Source organism: Epargyreus clarus, unplaced genomic scaffold (genome assembly GCF_041222505.1).
Source record: "Epargyreus clarus isolate Ecla_fem2 unplaced genomic scaffold, WU_Ecla_fem_2.2 ptg000036l, whole genome shotgun sequence".
Taxonomy (NCBI): Eukaryota; Metazoa; Arthropoda; class Insecta; order Lepidoptera; family Hesperiidae; genus Epargyreus; species Epargyreus clarus.
The window spans coordinates 1,479,096-1,501,828 of record NW_027332241.1 but is presented as its reverse complement, the minus strand read 5'-3'; the positions used below and the strand labels follow the sequence as shown (position 1 = coordinate 1,501,828).

Here is a 22,733-nt window from a genome sequence, read left to right as displayed (position 1 = left end):
GTGTTTAAATCATAAGAACATAAACATATTTTAATATTCTCATTAAAACTTTACTCCATGTTTTATCACAGAGAGTAAATTTCACATACATTTCAGCAGCATTCGCCGGGATAAATAACTAAATAGCCCTCTGTATGCTTATTTCCTAATGAGTAACTCCTTTCTAGCATCTAGCCTACATTCTTTGTAGTTAACGCTTTGTTTAAGTCCTAAAGCGAGCAATGACCGTTGGACAATCAAAAGGTAATTTAAACCACAACCTCTATCAGGCAGTTGAAAAACAACAAAAAGGTCCAGTAGAACCCAAAATAAAGACGTGAATTCACGCAGATAATGTCTTCAACAAAATTTCGAACAGTTAATGGACAAAAGATGGCCCACTTTTGTTTTCTGTACGGCTAGGCAACGCAGTTTTTGTATTTCATGAACCATAGCGCGGTTACGAGCGGAGCCGATGTTGCACGAAGTTAGCCGAACGCTTGATGAAAGTTGTTAGGCGGGGTTGTCAGTGCAGTGACTGCGCATTTATGGGTGAAAATATTTTATGGCAGTAATAAATTCGTGCCTATTTAACTGTTTTATTATTTCCATTACAGCAATGCTTGCTTTTCTACTGATAAGTTTATGGCAATTATAAAGTTGTTACGTTTCTAACGGAAGTATAGGTGATTATTACTTAAATATGATACTATTATTTAGAATTAATATGCCTGTATTTATTCGCATTATTGTTATGTTGTACTGAAATTGTGCAATAAAGCTGAAATACGTATATATATATTACAAATTTGAATAAACGTTCACTTAATAATACTTAAATAATGTATACCCTTGTAATGTATATAGGATATAATATTTGTAAAAAAAACGATCGCAGAATTTAGTGTCTTTTATAGTAATTTGGTCGACTGTTATGACGTATGAAAACGTATTATAATATAAACGTATAATAAAAATATATAAATAATATTTGTATTAAAATCTAATAAAGATTCGTGTAGTAAAACTTAATATAATAGTTGTTAAAACACCAAAACTATCGAATAGTAATACAAAATAAATACGTGGTAAAAATATACAACTATCAAGTTGCAAAACTCTTCCCATGAACTAGCAACACTGTGTAACTTTTTAAATCCGGCCAGTCCGTCGGTAACGTTCGTGTGGAGAGTGCGTGCTAGTCGCCGATAGCGTACTGAAACTACTTTTACGTGGATCCGTTGGAACCGCGGAACCGGTTTGAAAGTGCTTTGAGGTGTGGCGTAGGCGAAGTGCCGACCGCGTCTTTAAACCGCTCGAAAAGTTCAAAATAAACTTTTTTTGTGTTTATTTTTAGTGCTAACTTGTGGCTGAGTGGACACAAAATCTTATCTCAGATACGTGCTTGGCGGTAAGTACAAAAATCTTTGCCTATCTATTTTTTTTAATAAAATATTATTTCTTTTATCTGTGTCAAATGAAAATAGCGCGGTAGCATTTTTAGCGATATTGTTTCAATTACTTTTAAATTGTAAGAGTTATAGTAGTATTGTAGCTTGATTAAATTCTTTGTCTTTGCTACCTACTTGTAGGTACCTAACCTATTTTGTGAATGACGTGTCTTAAATCGCGAATATATTGCGAAATGATCCGTATAAACAGGTTTTAGTCACGTAGATTATTTTCTATGTAAATTACTTTTAGTTTTTAGGTTCGATACCTATCTACCCTCCACTTATTACACTTTATATAATGTAAAAGTAGAAAACATGAGAGCATGCATTTTGTAAGTAGCCTGCTTTCCATATCTATAGTCCACCAAATATATAAGTGTCCTAACTTAGGTTAGCAACAGATGCATTGTTAGCCCTGATGACTAAGTTTTAACGCATCGGAATAATACATTTATTACAACTAACATTTTACACACAGTTGTAAGTAACGGTAGGTATCTGATTTTAGTATAAATAAGAGATACTATATCTATAACATAGATTAGTAAAGATACTTCGCCGCCTTGAAATTGAATGAAGCCCACAAACGGCTTATTTTAGTAAGTTCTTTTTTGAATTCTTGACAAATAAAAACATTTTTTAGAGAAAATTTACGAATAAATAACTAATACTGCGTAATTAACATAATAAATAAATAATTATTTCAAATATTTTAGGGACATTTTAGCACGGAGACGTGGCAAAACTTTTTTACGCAACTATTTCAATTCTCAAAACTGGGTACATTTTCTTGTTAGGAGTGTGTAATCTTTACTAATCTATGATCTATAAATACTTAAGTAAGAGTTGTGGTCATTAAGACCTAAGTTCCGTGCATTCTAAAATTGAATTATCACCAAAACGGTGAAGGGAGTCCTAAAAACGTATTTTTAATTAACGTTCTATTTGTAAATCCATTATTATGAACTTGACAGCATGGTGGACTATGTCCTTTGACACAATTTCGGCAGTGATAACATTGTTATTTTAAAATATATTTATTACAAATTGATTCAGATAAAAATCTTCCATTCCTATGAAGGATTCTTTGTCGTACAATTCCGGCGACACTACCGCCACCAGTGTACCACTGCGTTCTTCTTTCAAGGGTGTGGTAAAGGACAGGAGGCATTCCAACTTAGTCATAAGAAGTACTTACGCATTTTACGCATTTTTCGCCATCTTTATATATGATTTTAATTTTATTTGGAGATTATTACAGATAGCAAAGATGTAACATCAAATTATCTTCGGTTTCTACTTCAATTTCTTACAAAAAAAATAGTTAGATACCATTAGGTTTTACTATAAAAATATGCAAGAAGCAGTATAGTCCGCGCCAAACTGCTAGTCCGCTCTGAAGTTGTTGCGCGCAGGAGTAGTCATACAATTTGCTATGGCGACGCGATTCATTTCTATATTCCGAGCGGACTGCTTTACGCGGACTATACCTACTTAATCTCCAATATCGAGTAAACACTATTTAATTGGTTGTAAATTTGTCAGTAATACGCAGTTACAGTCACCAGTAAGGAATGTTTTGTTCAATCTACGAGTAGGTACAAGAGTTTATCAACGTTATCCGTATTACTTTTAAACAAAGCGTGTTGTAAGTACGGAAAACCGGTAAGCAAAATCGGAATTAGTAAACGGCCTTTTTAAAAAGATTGTATATTTGAAGGTGATAGAACCCGCTGTGGTTCGACTCCGGCGGCACCACCGCCACACCTATTTCTGTTATAACAGCAGTTTTAAGCGCTGCTGTGCTCTGGTTTGAAGGGTGTGGTAAGGGAGACTTACTTTTCCGAGGTATTCCAGCTTAGTCCTCAGGGGTAGCGGTGCATCTATGGCTGACCTTAGGTAGGAATATCTAATCCTATCTGGGGTCGATTACAGATGTCCACGAGCGGCAGTAGCCACTTACCATCAGGTGGACTGCATGCTCGTCTGCTCCTATTTTATTTAAAAAAAAAAGACTATTACCTTTCGCCCGCAACTTTGCGCGGTTTTTAGATTATGAGTTAAGCAAGTCGTAATAAAGCCAGTGAAGTAAATTGATTACATAAAAACCTCCATGAAACACTTAGATGTTTTTTATGCCGAGTTTTATGGTGGTTAAATTGTGTTGGAGTTTACGGGCTCTTAAACGTATGTTAATACCAATATCCGCTTTTATAAATCTCTAAGACCACATTATAGTAGTTTTTTTGGGTTTCGTACCCAAAGGGTAAGAACTGAATAGGTAGACAGTTATAGTCCGCGTAAAACTGCTAGTCCGCTCTGAATATAGAAATGAATCGCGTCGCCATATCAAATTGTATAACTACAACTGCTCGCAACAACTTCAGAGCGGACTAGCAGTTTGGCGCGGGCTATAACATTTTCACAATCCATTTATTTCTATGGCTGCTATAATAAATACTAGAAATAAAAAAATATATATATATAAAAAATGTTGAGGAATCCTCCGTGTGTGAGGTCGCACTTGGCCAATTTCTCTTTCGCCTGTCAACCTTTAAAATAAAACAATATAAAAACTATGATTATTTTCGAATTTCGAACAGTCTAAAAATAAGACGTCACCTAATGGAAAGAGCAGACACATATAAATTTGCAAGCAGTCGCAAATGCATCGTCGAGTTTTGAGAGCTCTTTTTGTGCCTTTTTGACATGTCTCGTGTCATAGCGTTCCGGAAATAATCTTAAGGTTTGTTCTCTTTGCAGCTATAAACAGCATGCAATGTAATTAAATAGTAACATTTTCTTTTGAATTTAAGTGTGCTGAAAATTTTGCTTTAGGAGCGGATATTTTGCTATTCTATTTAAGATAAAATGCTTTACTTTTCATGTATTTAACTACAAATTAAAATGGAAGCTAAATACTGTTTTACGCTAAGTATCTACTTGTTTCAAAATCGGTAGATTTTACAATAAATTTTCAACCCTTTTTAATGCAATATTTTTTTACGGATTACGAACAAGTTTGTTGGGTATATTGTTAGCTAAAGAATAAAATCAAAATCTATCAAGTAGTTTTTGCAAATAAAAAAAAAAAACTCTATTATTTTATTTGTAGATTAGGCATATGAATTATTGCCACACCTATTACTAGCATATAGGATTTGTGTTGCAGTATTGTTAAAGAACGGTACCTATAATTTGACTGCGGGAATACCACCCCTATTTTTACATTACAATAGCACTGCTAAGCGCTAAGTAGTGCAGCAGTGTTCTCTTTTGAGGGATGTGGTTAAGCATCTACGTAAGCTACATTTTATTAAACAATAATATATATAATAGGATTTGGACAAAATGTACAAAGAAACAAAATACAATACAAAAAGTTTTCTCGGTGGCAGAGTCAGAGTCAAATCCATGTACGAATTAATGATGTGCCGAGTCGGCCATTTTTGGTATTCGAGTACTTTAGTACTCATATAAAAAAGAATCGAGTCAGTACTCGAGTCCAGAGTATTCACAAAGTACTCGAGTACTTTGCACAACATACAGTCCAATAGCACGAAGAGCAAAAAAAAAAAAAACGCCACTCACTACACAAAATTAAACAAGTTTTTACTTGTACGAGTAGTAGTTGTAGTGTACGAGTATCGTCAGTATTCGAGTATCACTGGTACTCGAGTATCACTATTGGTACTCGAGTATGCGAGTTTATGTAAGTACTCGAGTACTGACTCGAGTCGACCTGACTCGGCACATCTCTAGTACGAATGTCATAAGAAATTAATAAAATTATCATTTGCTAAAAGGATGAACGAAAACATCCCAAGGAAACCTATACGCATCAGAGTGCAAAAGAATCTCAAAAATGTGTGAAGTCTAACATGGCGCTCACAAAGGAGATCCGTGCCCAGCAGTGGGATCTTACCAACAGGTGGACTGCACATCAGTTTGCAACAATATTTCGTATTTTTTTTTTTATAATATAAGATTAGCAGACGAGCATGCAGTCCACCTGGTGGTAAGTGGCTACTGCAGCCCATGGACATCTGTAATCAACCCCAGATAGGATTAGATATTCCTACCTGAGGTCAGCCACAGATGCGCCGCTACCCCTCAGGACTAAGCTGGAACGGCTCGGAAAAGTCTGTCTCCCTTACCACACCCTTCAAACCGGAACACAGCAGCGCTTAACACTGCTGTTATTAGGTAGAAATAGGTGTGGCGGTGGTGCCGCCGGAGTCGAACCACAAAGGGTTCTACCACCTTCAGAATAACGATATTCATTCGTATAAACAATATACAAAAAATACACAAATACCATTAATAACTAATATTCTATTTTTATGATATTTTATTTATCTAAGTAACGTAACAAGACAAACCTAATAAGAGTAAGTTCGCATACAGATGTCCGTAAGCTACAACAGTTAATTAGGTCTGCATTTTCTACTTTCTCTAATGAACCCTTCGTAATTGGATAAGATGTTACAACCCCAAGTATTGATCTCAAATCCATTGCCTTAACGAAATAAGACTAGGTGGGGTACGTAAATCTTGAAACGTAAAAACAGTTTGGTTCGACCGCTAAAACCGCCACATGTATATAATTCGGGTTCGATCGGTTGTATATAGACAAACTTTTAACCGTGTGTTTGTTTGCGGTCAGAGGTCTTATCTATTCCTCGGGAATTGTACCTTATTATAATTATAATGGTATATAAAAGGTATAGTCCGCGTCAAACTGCTAGTCCGCTCCGAATAAAGAAACGAGTCGCGTCGCAATAGCAAATTGTAGATATTAATGGGACGAAGACAGCGCGGGATTCCAACTTAGTCCTCAAGGGTAGCGGCGCATCTATAGCCGACCTCAGGTACGAATCTAATCTTATCTGGGATCGATGGGGCTGACTGTAAATTACCTTGAAATGGACTGCATGCTCGTCTGCTACTCCTATATTATAAGAAAAGAAAATAAATAGTAATTAATTTGCACAAAAATAATATCATTATTTATCGAAATTGATTAACAAAGTGCTATTATGATTAATAAGTTATTTTATAGCGTCGTTAAGATAGGCAAGCGATGAATCATGCGTTCGCAGAAGAGCCTTTAAGGCACTTAAATTATACCTACTTAAGGTTACATGACCAATATTTTCAAGGCTTTTCCACAGTGAGCTCTAAAATATTGATATTTTACCCGTAAACCTTCGTTAGGTATGTTTTTCATGCGTAAGTATGTCTTTCTTTGTCACGCTGCAGCCCACGGCTCGACGGATTAACATATGAGATGTTGGATTCCTTTAAATTGTGGGAGTGTGGAAGTGACATTGACATTTATTTCTCTTTTCAAATAAATATTTTTAAGCAATCTTGATTTTTCGGTATTGTATGTGGTTACTATCATCTCTTAACATAGTAATATTTTAATCATACTATTCCTTTTTTTGATAATTTCAGTTGGTTTTATACAATGGATAAGCGAAAAATTAATAAGGGTTTAAGTTTGTTCAACTGTGTATGACGGAATATTTTACTGTTTTAAGGAGGAAATAAAACTTTCCTGAACTATGATAGTTTTTAAGATATGGTGGTTTTGGTCAGCGTGGTGGACTATGGCTTAAACTACTCTCACCTTAAGAGACCCGTGCCCAGCAGTGGGACTGTAATATGTTGGAGTTATTGGCTGTCCTCTTGGCATGGGTTGATGATGGTGGCTCCGTTCAGAGTGATAGCTTTAAGGCAGTCTACCGCGTTGTCCAAGTGCGTATTGGTAGACTTCACACCCCTGATAACTTTTTATAAAGAACTAGTTTTTGCCCGCGGATTCGCCCGCGTTAATATGTATAACATACTAACATACATAAAACTGAAAATTCGTACCTTCAACTTTGCTAAAGATCATCACTTGATCAAATGCATAGTTTACGATTCAATCCTTACTAATATCGATTAAAATATTCGATGTTTTGGGTCCAAAAGATCGATACTCCAATTAATCCATCTTAGATCGCCATCCCTAGTTCCCGGGGATTTCCGGGATAAAAACTATCCTATGTCCTTTCTCGGGTCTCAGACTATCTTTGTACAAAATTTCATTAAAATCGGTTCAGTGGTTTAGGCGTGAAGAAGAGACAACCAGACAGACAGACAGACAGACAGGCGTGAAAGTTTCCTCACAATTTTTCCTTCACCGTTAAAGCAAGTGATAATTAATTTCTAATACACACAAAATTTTAAAATTCGAAGTCCGGGATTTGAACTTTGGACGCCCAATTAAGTACACTGCTTAGTGAAAGAGAAATCAAGCTTACTTAACTTAACTTTTACTATTTAACGATAAGTATATAAAAGATTAGCGAGTCTTTAGAGATTTCGAAAATAGCTCCAAATACAATAAACAGCTTAGTAGTGAAAGTCCCATTATGATTCAAATGGGATTTAACTTGAGCTTAGATAGTAGCTTTTACACGCGGCTTCGGTCACGGTCAGAGGGTTTTATCTATCTCTGAAATGATAATTTTTGAGGATAAATGGTACTCAATGTCCTTTTCTGAATCCCTTAAAACGTGAGTACAAAATTTCATGACAATCGTTGTTTTATATAATGTAGGAGTAGCAGACGAGCATGTAGTCCACCTGATGGTAAGTGGCTGCCCGTAGTCATATATAATCAACCTCAGATAGGCTTTGATATTCCTACCTGGTCACAGATGCGCTGCTACCACTGAGGTCCAAGCTGGAACGCCTCGGAAAAGTATATCTCCCTTACCACATCCTTTTAACCAGAACACAGAAGCGCCTAACATGTTATTATGCAGAAATAGGTGTGGCGGTGGTGCCGCCGGAGACGAACCACAAAGGGTTCTACCACCTTCTAAATGTAGTTAAGACGTGAAAGCAGACAAACAAACAAACAAACAAACAAGTTCGCCTTTATAATATTAAGTTAGTGTTATAACTATTACGCGAATTATTCTATTTATTACATAATCGAAGGCAGTATTATTATTACTAGTTTCTGTATATATATAATATAACATACTAACATACATAAAACTGAAAATTCGTACCTTCAAATTTGCTAAAGATGATCACTTGATCAAATGCATAGTTTATGATTCAATCCTTACTAATATCGATTAAAATTATCGATGTATTGGGTCCAAAAGGTTGATTCTCCGATTAATCGATCTTAAGTCGCCATCCCTAGTTCCCGTGGGATATCCGGGATAAAAACTATCCTATGTCCTTTCTCGGGTCTCGGACTATCTTTGTACGAAATTTCATTAAAATCGGTTCCGTGGTTTGGGCGTGAAGAAGAGACAACCAGACAGATAGACGGACAGACAGAGTTACTTTCAGATTTATCATTAGTAAGGACCTTAATAACTTTCTTCGTTCAATATGGGTTTGTTGTCACAGAGTACCTTAGCCTCCATACTATAGCCTTAATTGTTAAATTATTATAATTTTAATTATCTACACAATATATAATGTTATGTAAATTCCAAATTACATTGACACCTTTCGATTAGGGTTTTATTCATAAATTCTTATCACGAAGTTATTCATGAATGAAATGTGTAAAGAAAAAACTTTCATGGTTTGAAGGACAGAGTGATTATACCTATTTCTGTGTTATAACAGCAGTGTTAAGTGCTGCTGTGTTCTGGTTGAAAGTGTGGTAATGGAGACATACTTATCGGAGGTGTTCCAGCTTAGTCCTCAAGACCTTATGAGTATATTTGCTACACGTCTATTAACTTTAGTTATATCATTATTGAAACCAGTGATAGCTTAGTCGGCCTTTTTAGTCAAGGAGTACGAGGTTCAAATCCCAGGCACGCATTTCTAATTTTTCAAAATTATTTGTGTACTAGAAATTGATTATTATTTTTTGTTATAACTGAGGGAAAACATACAAAAATTGAAAACTCTAATCTCATTTATTTAAAATTGATTCATATATAATACTTTTTGAAAGTCAACAAACTACCACCGCTTCGGAAGGTGTTTCGCTATGGAGAAGAAGCGGCGCAAGAAACTCCACCTGAGAGATCCAAAAAAAGTTCTTAAAGGTGTGAAGTCTACTTATCCGAACTTGGCTAACGCGGTGCACTATGGCCTACCTCGTTAGCCTGACCCGTGCTCAGTGGGACAGTAATGGGTTGAAGACAAAATTATTCCTCGAATCTTGAACTAAACCAAGAAAATTATGCAACACTTTATTCAGAATCGCTTTGATAATGCCAAGTTGGCGGTTTTGGTCAATGTAATGTTGCATTTAAACTTTGCAACACTAACGAGTGTGTGAAACATGTTTGAAAAGCATTTTCTTTAAAAATCCGTTTACAAAGTGAGGTAAAGAAAACTATTATAATACCTGAAGGTGCCACATATTTCTGCCTCATAACAGCAGCGTCAAGCGCTGTGTTCTGGTTTGAAAGGTGTGGTAAGGGAGACATATTTTCCGAGCCGTTCCAGCTTAGTCCTCAGGGGTAGCGGCGCACCTGTGGCGGAACTCAGGTACTAATTTAATCCTACCTAGGGTTGATTACACATATCCCTGGGCGGCAATAGCCACTTACTATCATATTACTGGTCTGCATGCTCGTCTGGTATAAAAGAAAAAATAAAAAAGTAAGATCTGTCACCAACTCCATATAAAACAGACATTACTCATGAGGTCGCGAGGACTAAGATGTTTGCCTATATGTATTCGGCATCCTCAGTCTTGACTGAAACAAAAAACTAATTCACATCATCATCATCAACCCCTTACTGTCCCACTGCTGGGCACGGATCTCCTCTCATAATGTTAGGTCATAGTCCACCGCGCTGGCAAAGTGCGTATTGGTAGACTTCACATACTTTTGAGTTTCTTTTTTTAAATCTCACAGATATGCAGGTTTCCTCACGATGTTTTCCTTCATCGTTTAGCAAGTGATAATTAATTTATAATACGCACATAACATTGAAAAATCAGAGGTGCGTGCCTGGGATTTGAACCTCGGACCCCTCGACCGAGACGCCGAGTTTCTTAGCTAAGTGGCTAAGAAAATCAGTTTATACTGATTCACACTAGAAATATATGTTACAGTGTTGAAAAAACTATACTGTTTCTCTTCAAAATACACGGAGTCGAACCCAGACCTCTGCGTGACTCATACCAGTTATATTGTAGGCCAGTGTAACTAACTGTACATCAAAGATTAGGAGTTTCTCAAGAGATTTTATCGCTCACCGCTACGGTTTTATTGCAACATGTAAGTGGTGAATGACCACTTGGCTTAGAAGTGGTGAGCTAATGGATGGTATAATAAAGTACAGTCCACGTAAAACTCCTAGTCCGCTCTGAATATAGAAATGAATCGCGTTGCTATAGCAAATTGTATGACTACATGCTCGCAACTTCAGAGCGGACTAGCAGTTTAGCGCGGACTATGTAATAAAGTACATTTTGTGATTGTAGGGCGCTTTTTGAAAAATAATTAACAATTTATTCGTTTGAACTTATGTTATGTTACGATAATAATATTTAATTAATATTGATTGACGATATGTCACTTTTTATAATATGGGAGTAGCAGGCGAGCATGCAGTCCACCTAATGGTGTCTCCCGCCCATGGACATCTGTAATCAACCCCAGATAGGATTAGATATTCCTACCTGAGATCCGTCACAGATGCACCGCGTTTCTTGAGGACTAAGCTGGAATATCTCGGAAACGTGTCTTCCTTACACCAGCCTTCAAACCAGAACACAGCAGCGCTTAATACTGTTGGTATAACAGAAATAGGTGTGGCGGTGGTGCCGCCGGAGACGATCCACAAGATTCCAACACCTGTAAAAGGCCGCTCGTTTAATACTTAGTTTTATAAAAGAGAATCGTTAATGTTTTTTAATTTTATTTTCGTTTGTCACAAGTCAATGTGGCTTAGAACAAATCGCTACCATTCTCATTGTTTGGACTAACATTAGACTATTAGACTGCTGAATTTAGTCTAACATCTAGTGCAGTGAAGAAAGATGGGTAACCGGTTCACGAGTAATTAGTTTCGAGCGCCATCTATCCTGCAGGGTTGTGAAAACAGTCAAAATTAAAAAAAAAAACTTAGTAATATTTGTCAAAAAAATAATCGAATTATTTTTTTATGTGGAAGTAGGAGACGGCTATGCAGTCTTGATGGTAAGTGACTGCTGCCCGTGGACTTCTGTTATAAAACCCAGATAAGATAAGATACCTACCAGAGGTCGGCAGGTGCGTTGCTACCTTTGATGACTGAGTTGGAACGCCTCGGATGTGTATGTCTCTTTTAACACGACCTTCAAAGTGACACAGCAGCGCTGTTATAAGGCAGGAATAAATGTGGCGGTGGTGGTGCCGGAGTCGAACCACAAAGAGCTCTGCCACTTTAAAAACTATCATAAATACAGGAGTCTGTAAAATAATCTTTACATTTTGTTATACTTAACTAGTATTCATAATTATGCAAGCGAAAACAAGAGGTGAATCATGTTATAAAATAAAAAATGGCGTTCTCTTTTAAAATTTAGCTAAACAGTAAAGTACCTGGAATACGAATAGTAATAAATTTTCCCTACAACTTTGTGACTTGAGAATTAAATGTAATAAATTTATTTAAATAACGTCTGTCAGCCCTAGCGAAGCGCATCGAATCATCCATGATAAACGACTCGAAAGAAGCAATATTAAGCTTCGCTGTAATAATCCGCGCTGGAGGAACGCCAAACTTCAACTTAAATTTTCAATATGCGTTATCTAAACTTGTTCATAAAAATGTATGTATTAAAATTGCTTTGTCGGTTGGTATGGACGGACGTTCTTGCCACGGACGTGCAAGATTTGGAATGAACTTCCTCCTGAGGTGTACCCGGAGCGCTATGACATGGGGCTCTTCAAATCAAATCAAATCAAATAACTTTATTGAGGAACATAGGTACAAAAGTCTGGCGAGATAGAAACATATCCAGAGCTACAAAAATAAGGCTAGTAAAAACACTAGTTTTCTCCATTTTTCTCTATGGCGTGGAAACTTGGACACTGCGAGCAAATGAAAGGCAGAAAATCGACGCCTTTGAAATGTGGTGCTGGCGGAGAATGCTTCGTATCCCATGGACAGCAAAAAGAACCAACATCTCAGTATTAAAAGAACTGAAAGTAAAAACAAGGCTATCAACCACCTGCCTCCAAAGAATTCTGTCCTACTTTGGTCATATAGCACGCCGGGGAGATGACTGCTTAGAAAAAATCATGGTATTTGGGAAAGTGGAGGGAAAAAGACCTCGGGGAAGATCACCAACTAGGTGGTCTGACCAGATCAAAGGCCTCACCAAGATGTCTGTTACGGAGTGCTTTAGAAAAGCAGACGACCGAGCACACTGGCTGGATATGCAGCACACCTGCATAAAAGACTTCCAGAGCAGGCACGAACTTCAGTCATGAAGGAACGACTAAGAAGAAGAAGAAAGAAGGTATAAAAACAAAGGTGTGCATTGGGTAGTTATCCGCCATATTCCGGCCTTTGGGCATACAATATTATTATAGAAAATTATAACTACAATTAATATTAACATTAAACATGTAACGGACCCACTCATTTAAAGTCAATATATATATTAATTAATCATTTATCAGCATTTTTATCATTCAAAAACTCGTTAATTGTTTAATAGCATTTTTCTACAAGAAACTTATGAAGTGTATTTTTGAAAAAGTTTTTATCAGTAATGGTACGTATCGATCTAGGCAAACTATTGTATATGATTGGAGCTTTTCCGAAAACGCTTTGTTTGAATAAATGGGTTTTGCACGCTACAAGTCAAAAAAGGTGCAAAATGAGTTCTCCAAAGCCGGCGATGCATTGGCGACTCCTTGAGTGTTGCAAATGTCCATAGGCGGTGGTGACTACTTTCCATCAGGTAGCCCGTCTGCCTCATCGTTTAGGTGTAAATATAAAAAAAATGTAACTATGGGTAATCTTGCATTGGTTGAATCGGTTTTGATCGAACTTTCATAGGTGAAAACTTTCTACAGAATATGTATAACGGTGGTTATAGCAACAAATACTAAATTTAAAAAATCTTGAAAATAAGTGAGAGTCGTCATATAAGAAACCTCTATTTTATCGGCGTTTTTCGCTTTATCTATTAAACAGTAAGGTGGACAGTTCAAATTTTCACAGTGCATTTACTTTAGTATGGTCCGCGCCAAACTGCTAGTCCATTCTGAAATTGTTGCGAGCAGTACCCTTACCATGAGTTTTTACGTTTTGATAAATATGACTGGTTTGGTATTTGTATATATATTTACCCATATAATTTCCAATCAGCGCCCCTACCGGATTGTATCAGAACTATAGTGTCAGTTACGTAACATTAAATGTCAAAATTGACAAAATGGCTCTTTTTTTGCGAACATGTGAGGCAGACAAAAAGACTTGAGCACTTACTTATTGTTACGTTTACTCAGTCTACTGAAGCAAACGGAACAGAATAATGGATTGAGTAAACGTCACGTAAAATTTTGGGATGTTTTGAAAACTCATGGTAAGGGTACAGGCACAGTATAAGGATATCCTTATACTGTGGTACAGGTGTAGTCATACAATTTGCTATGGCGACGCCATTCATTTCTATATTCAGAGCGGACTAGCAGTTTTACGCGGTCTATATCTATCTATTACGGCTCAGGAGATGGAGCCCTGTGATAGACGAACAGACGGACAGACAGCGGAGTCTTAGTAATAACTTAATAAGGTTCCGTTTATACCTTTTGGGTACGGAACTCTAGAAATCACTTTCCAAGGAGCTGATTAAGGGATGAAAATTTGCAAAAAGAAAAAAAACATCGTTTTTTTGAAAACGAAGACGCAGGCAACACCTAGTGAGAAAATAAATAAAACAACCCTCTTAAAATAAACACAATAATCACCCGCAACATTAAGCTCAGGAAAAAAGCTCAAAAAACTTGAGCGAACTTCCTGAAAGCCATTAATACGGTATACAGGTTTGGAAACTTTTCGCTTTCAAGATCACTGTTTAAAAATGTATTTACTTCGTGAAAATGTGTTAACTAAATAAAAAAACGTTTCTTTACGCGATTAGGACAATAATCTTGTTTCTGTAGTTTCGGGACCAGAATGGGGCTACGGTATCCCGTAACTGTCGTATCATCAACAACCCATTACTGTCCCACTGCTGGGCACGGGTCTCCCCTCATAATGAGAAGGATTAGGCCATAGTCCACCGCGCTGGCTAAGTGCGTATTGGTAGACTTCACATACCTTTGAGAATCTCTCAGGTATGCAGGTTTCCTCACGATGTTTTCCTTCACCGTTTAGCAAGTGATAATTCTAATACACACATAACTTTGAAAAATCAGAGGGATTTGAACCTCGGACCCCTCGATCGAGAGGCCGAGTTTCTTAACCACTAGGCTATCACTGCTAAGCTATAAGTGTCGTAAGAGGCTTTTGAGGTCGCGGGTGGCAAGAGTGGGAGCTCGAACACCCCAGCCAGCGGCCTCGGGAAGGGCGGCGGTATGTGTGGTCGCATACCGTCGTGCACACCAGACGGTGTGATGAGCGAGTGTATATGTTTATTTTTTTGGCACGACGTACAACCCAAAGAGCTTGACGAATTTTAACAAGGGAGTAGCTAGCATTCCGTCCATCTGATGGTAAGTGGCTGCTATCGCCTCTAGATAATCAATCCCAGATAATATTAAATTCTTACTTGAGGTCGGCCACAGATGCGCCGCTACCTCTGAGGACTAAGCTCAAATGCCTCGGTAAAGTATGTCTCAATTAAGCTTCAAACCAGAACGCAGCAGCGTTTAACACTGCTGTTATAACAGAAATGGGGCGGTGGTGCCGCCATCTAACCACAGGGTTCTACCACCTTCACACACACATAGTACCATGAACTTTAATAAGCCATTGTAATCCTCTACGTGATACCATAAGAACGTGTCGAACAATTGCTTACAAAAACTTAATTACATAATCTTAACAATGTACGGAACCTCTAGTTCGGCTTTCTACTGTTTATTTTGCGTGGGAACCCTATTGTGGTCTGTTGTGTGTGATTTAGAATGATAAAGGAAGATTAGGAAAGAAGTAGACAATAATATAGCAACCCGTATAGCGGACACTATACCGGTCTGACGCGCAAAGGGTTTCACGTTCGATCCCCGGCCAGACATATCCGAATGATGATGTTAAAACATGTGTCAATAGATAGCATAAAGTCCGTTATTAATAATCAATCTATAGTAGAGCCCTTTGTGGTTCGACACAACAAGGTCACACCTATTGCTGTTTAATAACAGCTGTGTTAAGCTTTGCTGTGTAAAGTTTTGATGTGTGGTAAGGGAGACATACTTTTCCGAGGAGTTCCAGCTTAGTCCACAGGGGTAGCGGCGCATCTGTAGCCGACCACACGTAGGAGTATCTAATCCTATCTGGGGTTGATTACAGACGTCTATACGGCAGTAGCTACTTACCATCAGATGCATGCTCGTCTGCTACTCCCATAGTATAAAAACAAATCTATGATTTTAAAATGTTATATGCCTTTGAATAACGTTTTCTAAAATAATTTTTTAAACGTTTGAACATGCACGAGATATTTTTTCGTGTGTTTTAACCACTTGAATTTAAACATGTCTGTTACATATCATTGGGTATTGAGGGTTGTTTTTGAACGCTATTTTTTTTAGGCAACTTTTTTGCATTTTTTGTGCTAACATATTTTTTGTTGACACCATGAGAATTCGCAGGTGTTCTTTTTTAGACATATATTGGCCATTTGATGTTAGTTTGTCATCACTTTGGGTTTTTGAAAAAAATAAACACGACAGTTTTAGCACCCTCTGTGGTTAGTGTGTTCTACTTTGAAGGGTGTAAGGGAGACATACTTTTCTGAGCCATTTTCTAAGACACGCATAAAATTAGAGTACTTGATCTAACTCCAGTTGATTACAGATGTCAAGGAGCGGCAGTAGCCACTTACCATCAGGTGGACTACATGCTCGTCGTAGATTCCATCCATCTACTGGTAAGTGGCTACTACCGCCTATGGACAACAGTAATAAACCGTAAATAAAAGATAATATAAGATTCCTGCCTAGAATGCCTCAGAAAAGTATGTCTCCCTTACCACACTGCAAACCAGAACACAGCAGCGCTTAACACTGCTGTTATAACAGAAATACGTGTGGCGGTGGTGCCGCCGGAGCCGAACCACAGAGGGTTCTACATTTAAATTAAAACAGTGTAAAATATTAAATCAATCCCCGTATGTTAACGTTTGATAATGATATGATATACTGTAATATATTTTAATCCCCTTAACATCATTAAAATAATAATGATGTTGTAATTTTAACCACACTGAATACAACAGATAATGATGGATATTGTTTATCTGTTTTATAGTCTATAAATAGCAAACGCGTATGTAGTTTATATGATTACAGATGTCCATGGGCGCATTAGCTTACCATCAGGTGGACTGCATGCTCGTCTGCTACTCCTATATTATATAAAAAATATGGTATCGCTTTTGTTTTAAAAGGTGGTAGGACCATCTGTGGTACGACCGTGGCACCGACCTATTACGAGTAAACAAGTACCAAACGAGCATGCAGACCACTTTTTTTTTATAATATAGGAGTAGCAGACGAGCATGCAGTCCACCTCATGGTAAGTGGCTACTGCCGGCCATGGACATCTGTAATCAACTCTAGATAGGATTATATATTCCTACATGAGGTCGGCCACAGATGCGCCGCTATCCCTGAGGACTAAGCTGAAACGCCTCGGAAAAGTATGTCTCCCTTACCACACCCTTCAAAACAGAACACAGCAGCCAACACTGCTGTTATTAGGCAGAAATAGGTGTGCCGTGTCGCCGTAGTCGAACCACAAAGGGTTCTACCAACATCAAAATCTACCTGATGGTAGAGTCCGCTTCAAACTGCTAGTCCGCTCTGAATATAGAAACGAGTCTCGTCGCAATAGCAAATTGTAGATATTAGTGGAACACCCCCGGGACTCGTCCGCTGCCCGCTCTCGCCCTCAAGTACTTAGCTGCGTTAGTTTTCCCTTACGTTACGAAGTATATGCTAATTAAGCCTGCGTGCAATAACTTCAGAGCGGACTAGAAGTTTGGCGCGGACTATAACTGGCTACTGCCGTCCATTGATATGTGTAGTCAATACCACAAAAGATTAGTTAAGAGTCCGTCCTAAAGGTGGCCACAGATGCGCCGCTACCCCTGAGGACTAAGCTGGAACGCCTCGGAAAAGTATGTCTCCCTTACATAGCCCCAAAAGCCGAACACAGCAGCGCTTAATACTGCTATGATGTGGCAGAAATATGTAAGTATGCTGTGCTACATACTTTCTAGCTCTTATTGATTGTACTTGTGCAGTGCGCGCCGTACAGTTATGGATGTGAAAACGCCTTAATTTTTTTGTTTTTTAATAAATCGATTATTTGAAAAAAATGATATTGGAGTAATAATTGATTTTTGAAACTGGGATACAGCAAAAAAGTTGTCGATAGTTTGTAAAGTTTGACGATGAAAAAGAAAGAAAAGATGTCACGTAATTTGCTCTCCAATTCTATACCGCGTGCTGCGTGTTGCCGATCGCTCAAAAATAATCGATTTGTAAAAATAATGGACGTATTAACCATCGATTATTTCTCCTTATCAAAAAATTTTTTTATATAAAAAACATTTTTATGAAATAATCGATGTAAAATCGATTATTTTTTCGATTTAAAAATCGATTTTTCTTTACATAGGTGCAGTCACTAGCGATCTTATAAAATGCACGCAGTCACACGGCGAGATACATACATTACGAATATTACGATATACAAAAGTCGCGGTGTTGTGTTTACGTCAGCTTACCAAAAATCCCGTAATAAAAAAAACATAAAACTCCCGCAAATTGAGGAAAATGGGCGGGGTCGGGGAAAACAAGCTGGCAACACTTAGGTTCATGTTACACCATTGACAACAACGCGAATCTGTAAATTAAACTGTAACTGTATCATACATTTTTTTGCATTTAGATACTTCATGTGGTTCAATTCTATCTTGAATTTATTATAAATGTTAATGGGGTGGAATATAAGCCTAGTGGTTGCGGTTGTAAAACGGTCAATCAATCAAGGGGTCCGAGGTTCAAATCCTAGACACGCATCTGATTTTCATAATTATGTGCGTATTATAAATTAATTATAACAGCCTTTAACGGCGAAGGAAAATATCGTCAGAAGAACAACATACCTACCTGAGACACCATAAAAATAGTTTTCAAAAGTATATGAAGACTACCAATACGCACTTGTCCAGCGCGGTGGACTATGACCTAATCCTTCTCATTATGAGAGGAGACCCGTGCCCAGCAGTGGGACAGTAATGGGTTGATGATGGGCAACAGTGATCACTAACCATCAGATGAACTGCTTATTAATATTTAAAGGTGGTAGAACCCTTTGTGGTTCGACTCCGGCGGCACCACCGCCACACCTATTTCTACCTAATAACAGCAGTGTTAGGCGCTGCTGTGTTCTGTTTTGAAGGGTGTGGTAAGGGAGACATACTTTTCCGAGGCGTTCCAGCTTAGTCCTCAGGGGTAGCAGCGCATCTGTTGCCGACCTCAGGTAGGAATTTCTGGTCCTATCTGGGGTTGATTTCTGGTGTCCATGGGCGGCAGTAGCCACTTACCATCAGGTGGACTACATGCTCGTCGGCTACTCCCATATTATAAAAAAAAAATTGCTTCTTTAATTCATACCAATTCATCGCTTTAACATAGTTTATCGCCCATCGCGTAACATTTAACCCTCCACAAATTTCGGTTTAGAAATCTTTATTCTCAAAAGAATTTACATTCACTTATAATGAGAACTTATCTAAACTTAAAATTAAGTACAATATTCGGCGTGCGTACAAATAGGTTATCTTAAAATATCTTAAATGTTATATTCACATTACTAAACATTTACAATGTGGGTAGTTTTCTAAAATGCAAGGTATACGAGCGCAAGCGACGATAAATTACACGGATGCAGAGTGACTAGAAGCGGCTTGGTACGCAGTAAGTATTTTGGTTTGTAATTAAAGTTTTGCATTTTAATTTTTACTTTACATTTTATTTATCTTTTATTTATTTATTTTAATTATATTATTTTTATTGGTGTTTATATATATGTATACGACTGTAAATAGTTTTTATTTTAATTTTTAATTGGTTTGTTTTTTATTATTATTATTATTTTGCACTATACAAAATATTTTCTGTGTTTATTTTTTTTATTTTTTTTTTCTTTTAAATTTTATTTTTACTATCATTAATTATATTACAAATTTTACTTTCTTTATTTACTTTATTATTTTTGGTGAATTAAATGTAATTTAAGTAGTTTTTTAAAAACATTTAAATTTTTTGCTTGTTTAATATTATTAGGTAATTTGTTATATAATTTTGCTCCATTATAAGTTATATTATTTTTGCCAAACTTGGTTCTTGTTTTACTTAATATTAAATTATTTACACTTCTTAGTCTTTTTAGGTACGGGTGATCTTTTTTAATATTAAATGTAATGTTGGTATGTATTTCGTTGGAAAGTATTTTATATATTAGAACACACGTGTTATATTCATAAGTTTGAATTATGTCCATTAATTTAGTTTCTTTATATATTCGTGATGTTGGTGTGAGATAATCATAATGAAATAGTGTTTTAATAAGTTTATTTTGCGATATTTGTAACGAATTAATGTTAGTTTTAGCTGCGGAGCCCCAGATTTCAACCAGATAATCGATATGTGGTTTGACTAGTGAATAATATATTGTAAATCTAACATCTCTCGGTAAACATCGAACAATACCTCGGAGTGCGCCTGTTAAAGATTTTAATTTGGATTTTATCTTCTCAATTTGTGGTTTCCAGGTTAATTGGTTATCAAGTATAAGTCCTAAATACTTCTGAGTACACGTCCTATATATTTTTTTATTGTTAATTTGGAGTGGTTCAAAATTATTAATTTTTTTATTTTTGGCTGCAAATATTACAAAATTCGTTTTTTCTGTATTTATAGTTAATAAATTACTATGAAACCAGATGTTGAGGAGATTTAGATCTTTTTGTGCTTGATCAATAATTGATTCTATTTTATGGCCAAAGTAGAATAGGCTAGTGTCATCTGCATACAATGATAATTCTCCGTTGAGCTCAAGTTTGCTCACATTATTTATGTAGACTAGGAAAAGCAATGGCCCAAGCAATGATCCTTGCGGAATTCCATATGTCATAGGTTTCATAGAACTCTGAAATTCTGCTATCTTTACTATTTGGACACGATCCGTCAGATATGATTCAAATATTTTATGCGCTTTATCAGTAATACCTATATCAGTTAATTTATCAAGTAGAATTTTGTGACTTACTGTATCAAACGCTTTTTTTAAGTCTATAAATATACCCAGACAGATTTTTTTTTCATCTATATTAGTTTTAATTTTCGTAACTACATCAATTATAGCTGATAAAGTATTAGATTTGGTTCTAAACCCATATTGTCTGTTATATAAAAAATTAATTGAATTTAAGTATGTTTCAAGTCGGTTGTACAGGATTTTTTCAAATATCTTTGATATTACTGGCAATACCGATATAGGCCGATAATTGTTAGGATCTGATCTATTCCCAGATTTAAAAATTGGTGTGACTTTAGCGATCATTAAACTTTTTGGAAACGTCCCTTGCTCTAGACAGTAGTTTATACAATTTGTTAGTTCGTAGACAATTTGATGTTTAACGCATTTAATCGTTTTCGTATTAATGTTATCGATGCCTGAACTTGAATTAGTATCTAAGTTATTGATTATATTTAAAACTTCATTCTTGGTGGCTGGTTTTAAAACTGCTAGGCCAAAATTGTTTTGCTGTTTGTTAATTAAGGCTGTAGTATAAATCTTGTTATTGTGATATTTTACAGGGATCGCCTGAGCAAGAGATGATCCGACTGCTGAAAAGTAGTTGTTGAAATGTTCGCAGATGTCGATTCCTTCAGTAACAATTAATCCTTCTCTTTCTAATTTGGACGGTATTGAGACATCTTTTATTCTATTATGAGTTAGACTATCGATTAAGCTCCACATCTTTTTAGGTTTAGTTTTGCAAGCAAAAAACTTTTTTTTGTAGTATTCACTTTTCATCTTTTGTATTTCTTCAGTAACTGCCTTTTTTTCTGTGATGAGCGTGTGTTTAATATTTTCGTCTTGTGGGCGACTCTTGTGTAGTTGATAAAGATGGTTTTTGTATTTTATTTTGTTGTTTATTTTCTTATCTATCCAGTCTTGTCTTGGTGGATTAATCACTTTGATTTTTTTTACTTTGCATTTTTGTATATTATTAACGAATAGTTGTTCAAAATTGGAAAAAATGTTATTTTCTCTGTTGGCCATGGTTTCCTCTACAAGTGTTAGTAGCTTTCTGTAGTCAACTGCCTCGTAATTTATTTTGAGCTTTTTGGGCGGCTGATACTTACTAATTTCAAAGAATATTTGTTTGTGGTCTGATATTGTTGACTCGATGATAGCGAGATGGAATTGATTTTCTTTTAAATTCGTAGCAACGTGATCTAATAAAGTCTGTTTATGCGGTGTTTCACGGGTACAATATTTCATGGAAATTTTATTAACTATCCTGTAACCATTTTCCTGAAGAGTTTCTCTATATTCTTTGACATCATTGTTTATGTGTAGCAAGTCAAGATTAAAGTCGCCAAATATGACTGCTCTATTTCTTCGATTTAATTGCAGCGAGAATGTGTCAAGGAAACTTTTAACATTTGTTCTTCCTGGTTTATAAACAGCTCCAATATCTATGCAAAATTTGTTCAAATGGATCCATAAAAAGTGGTTGTCGTCTTGAGACAGTTCTTCGATCTGATAATGTTTGAGACTTTTTATGGCAAAGATTGAAACTCCACCACCAATCGTATTATGCCGAAAATGATAATAGTGAGTATATCCTGGTATTTGAAATCTGTGCGCTTCATCATCGGATTTAATCCACGTTTCTGTTAATATTATAATGTGTATAGTTGATTTTAAAGATTTTATGGCACAACATAGTTCGTCAAACTTTCCAGGTTTTACAATACTTCTAGCATTTGCATATAAGAATTTAAGCGATCTTTGAGAACATTTTATCTCATCGTAATTGGTCACATATTGATAGGTTGG

The 22,733-nt window shown here is 36.5% G+C and overlaps 1 protein-coding gene across 6 annotated transcripts in view; it reads left to right on the top strand.

Annotated features, from left to right (window-relative positions):
* The first annotated feature begins 1,127 nt into the window (after positions 1-1,127).
* Positions 1,128-22,733, top strand: part of Fas3 (fasciclin 3) — a 197,371-nt gene continuing 175,765 nt past the window's right edge. For all 6 annotated transcript variants that reach the window (XM_073092509.1, XM_073092507.1, XM_073092508.1 and 3 more), the window contains exon 1: positions 1,128-1,390. The gene's annotated coding sequence lies outside the window, so the exon portion shown is untranslated. The remainder of the gene's footprint in view (positions 1,391-22,733) is intronic.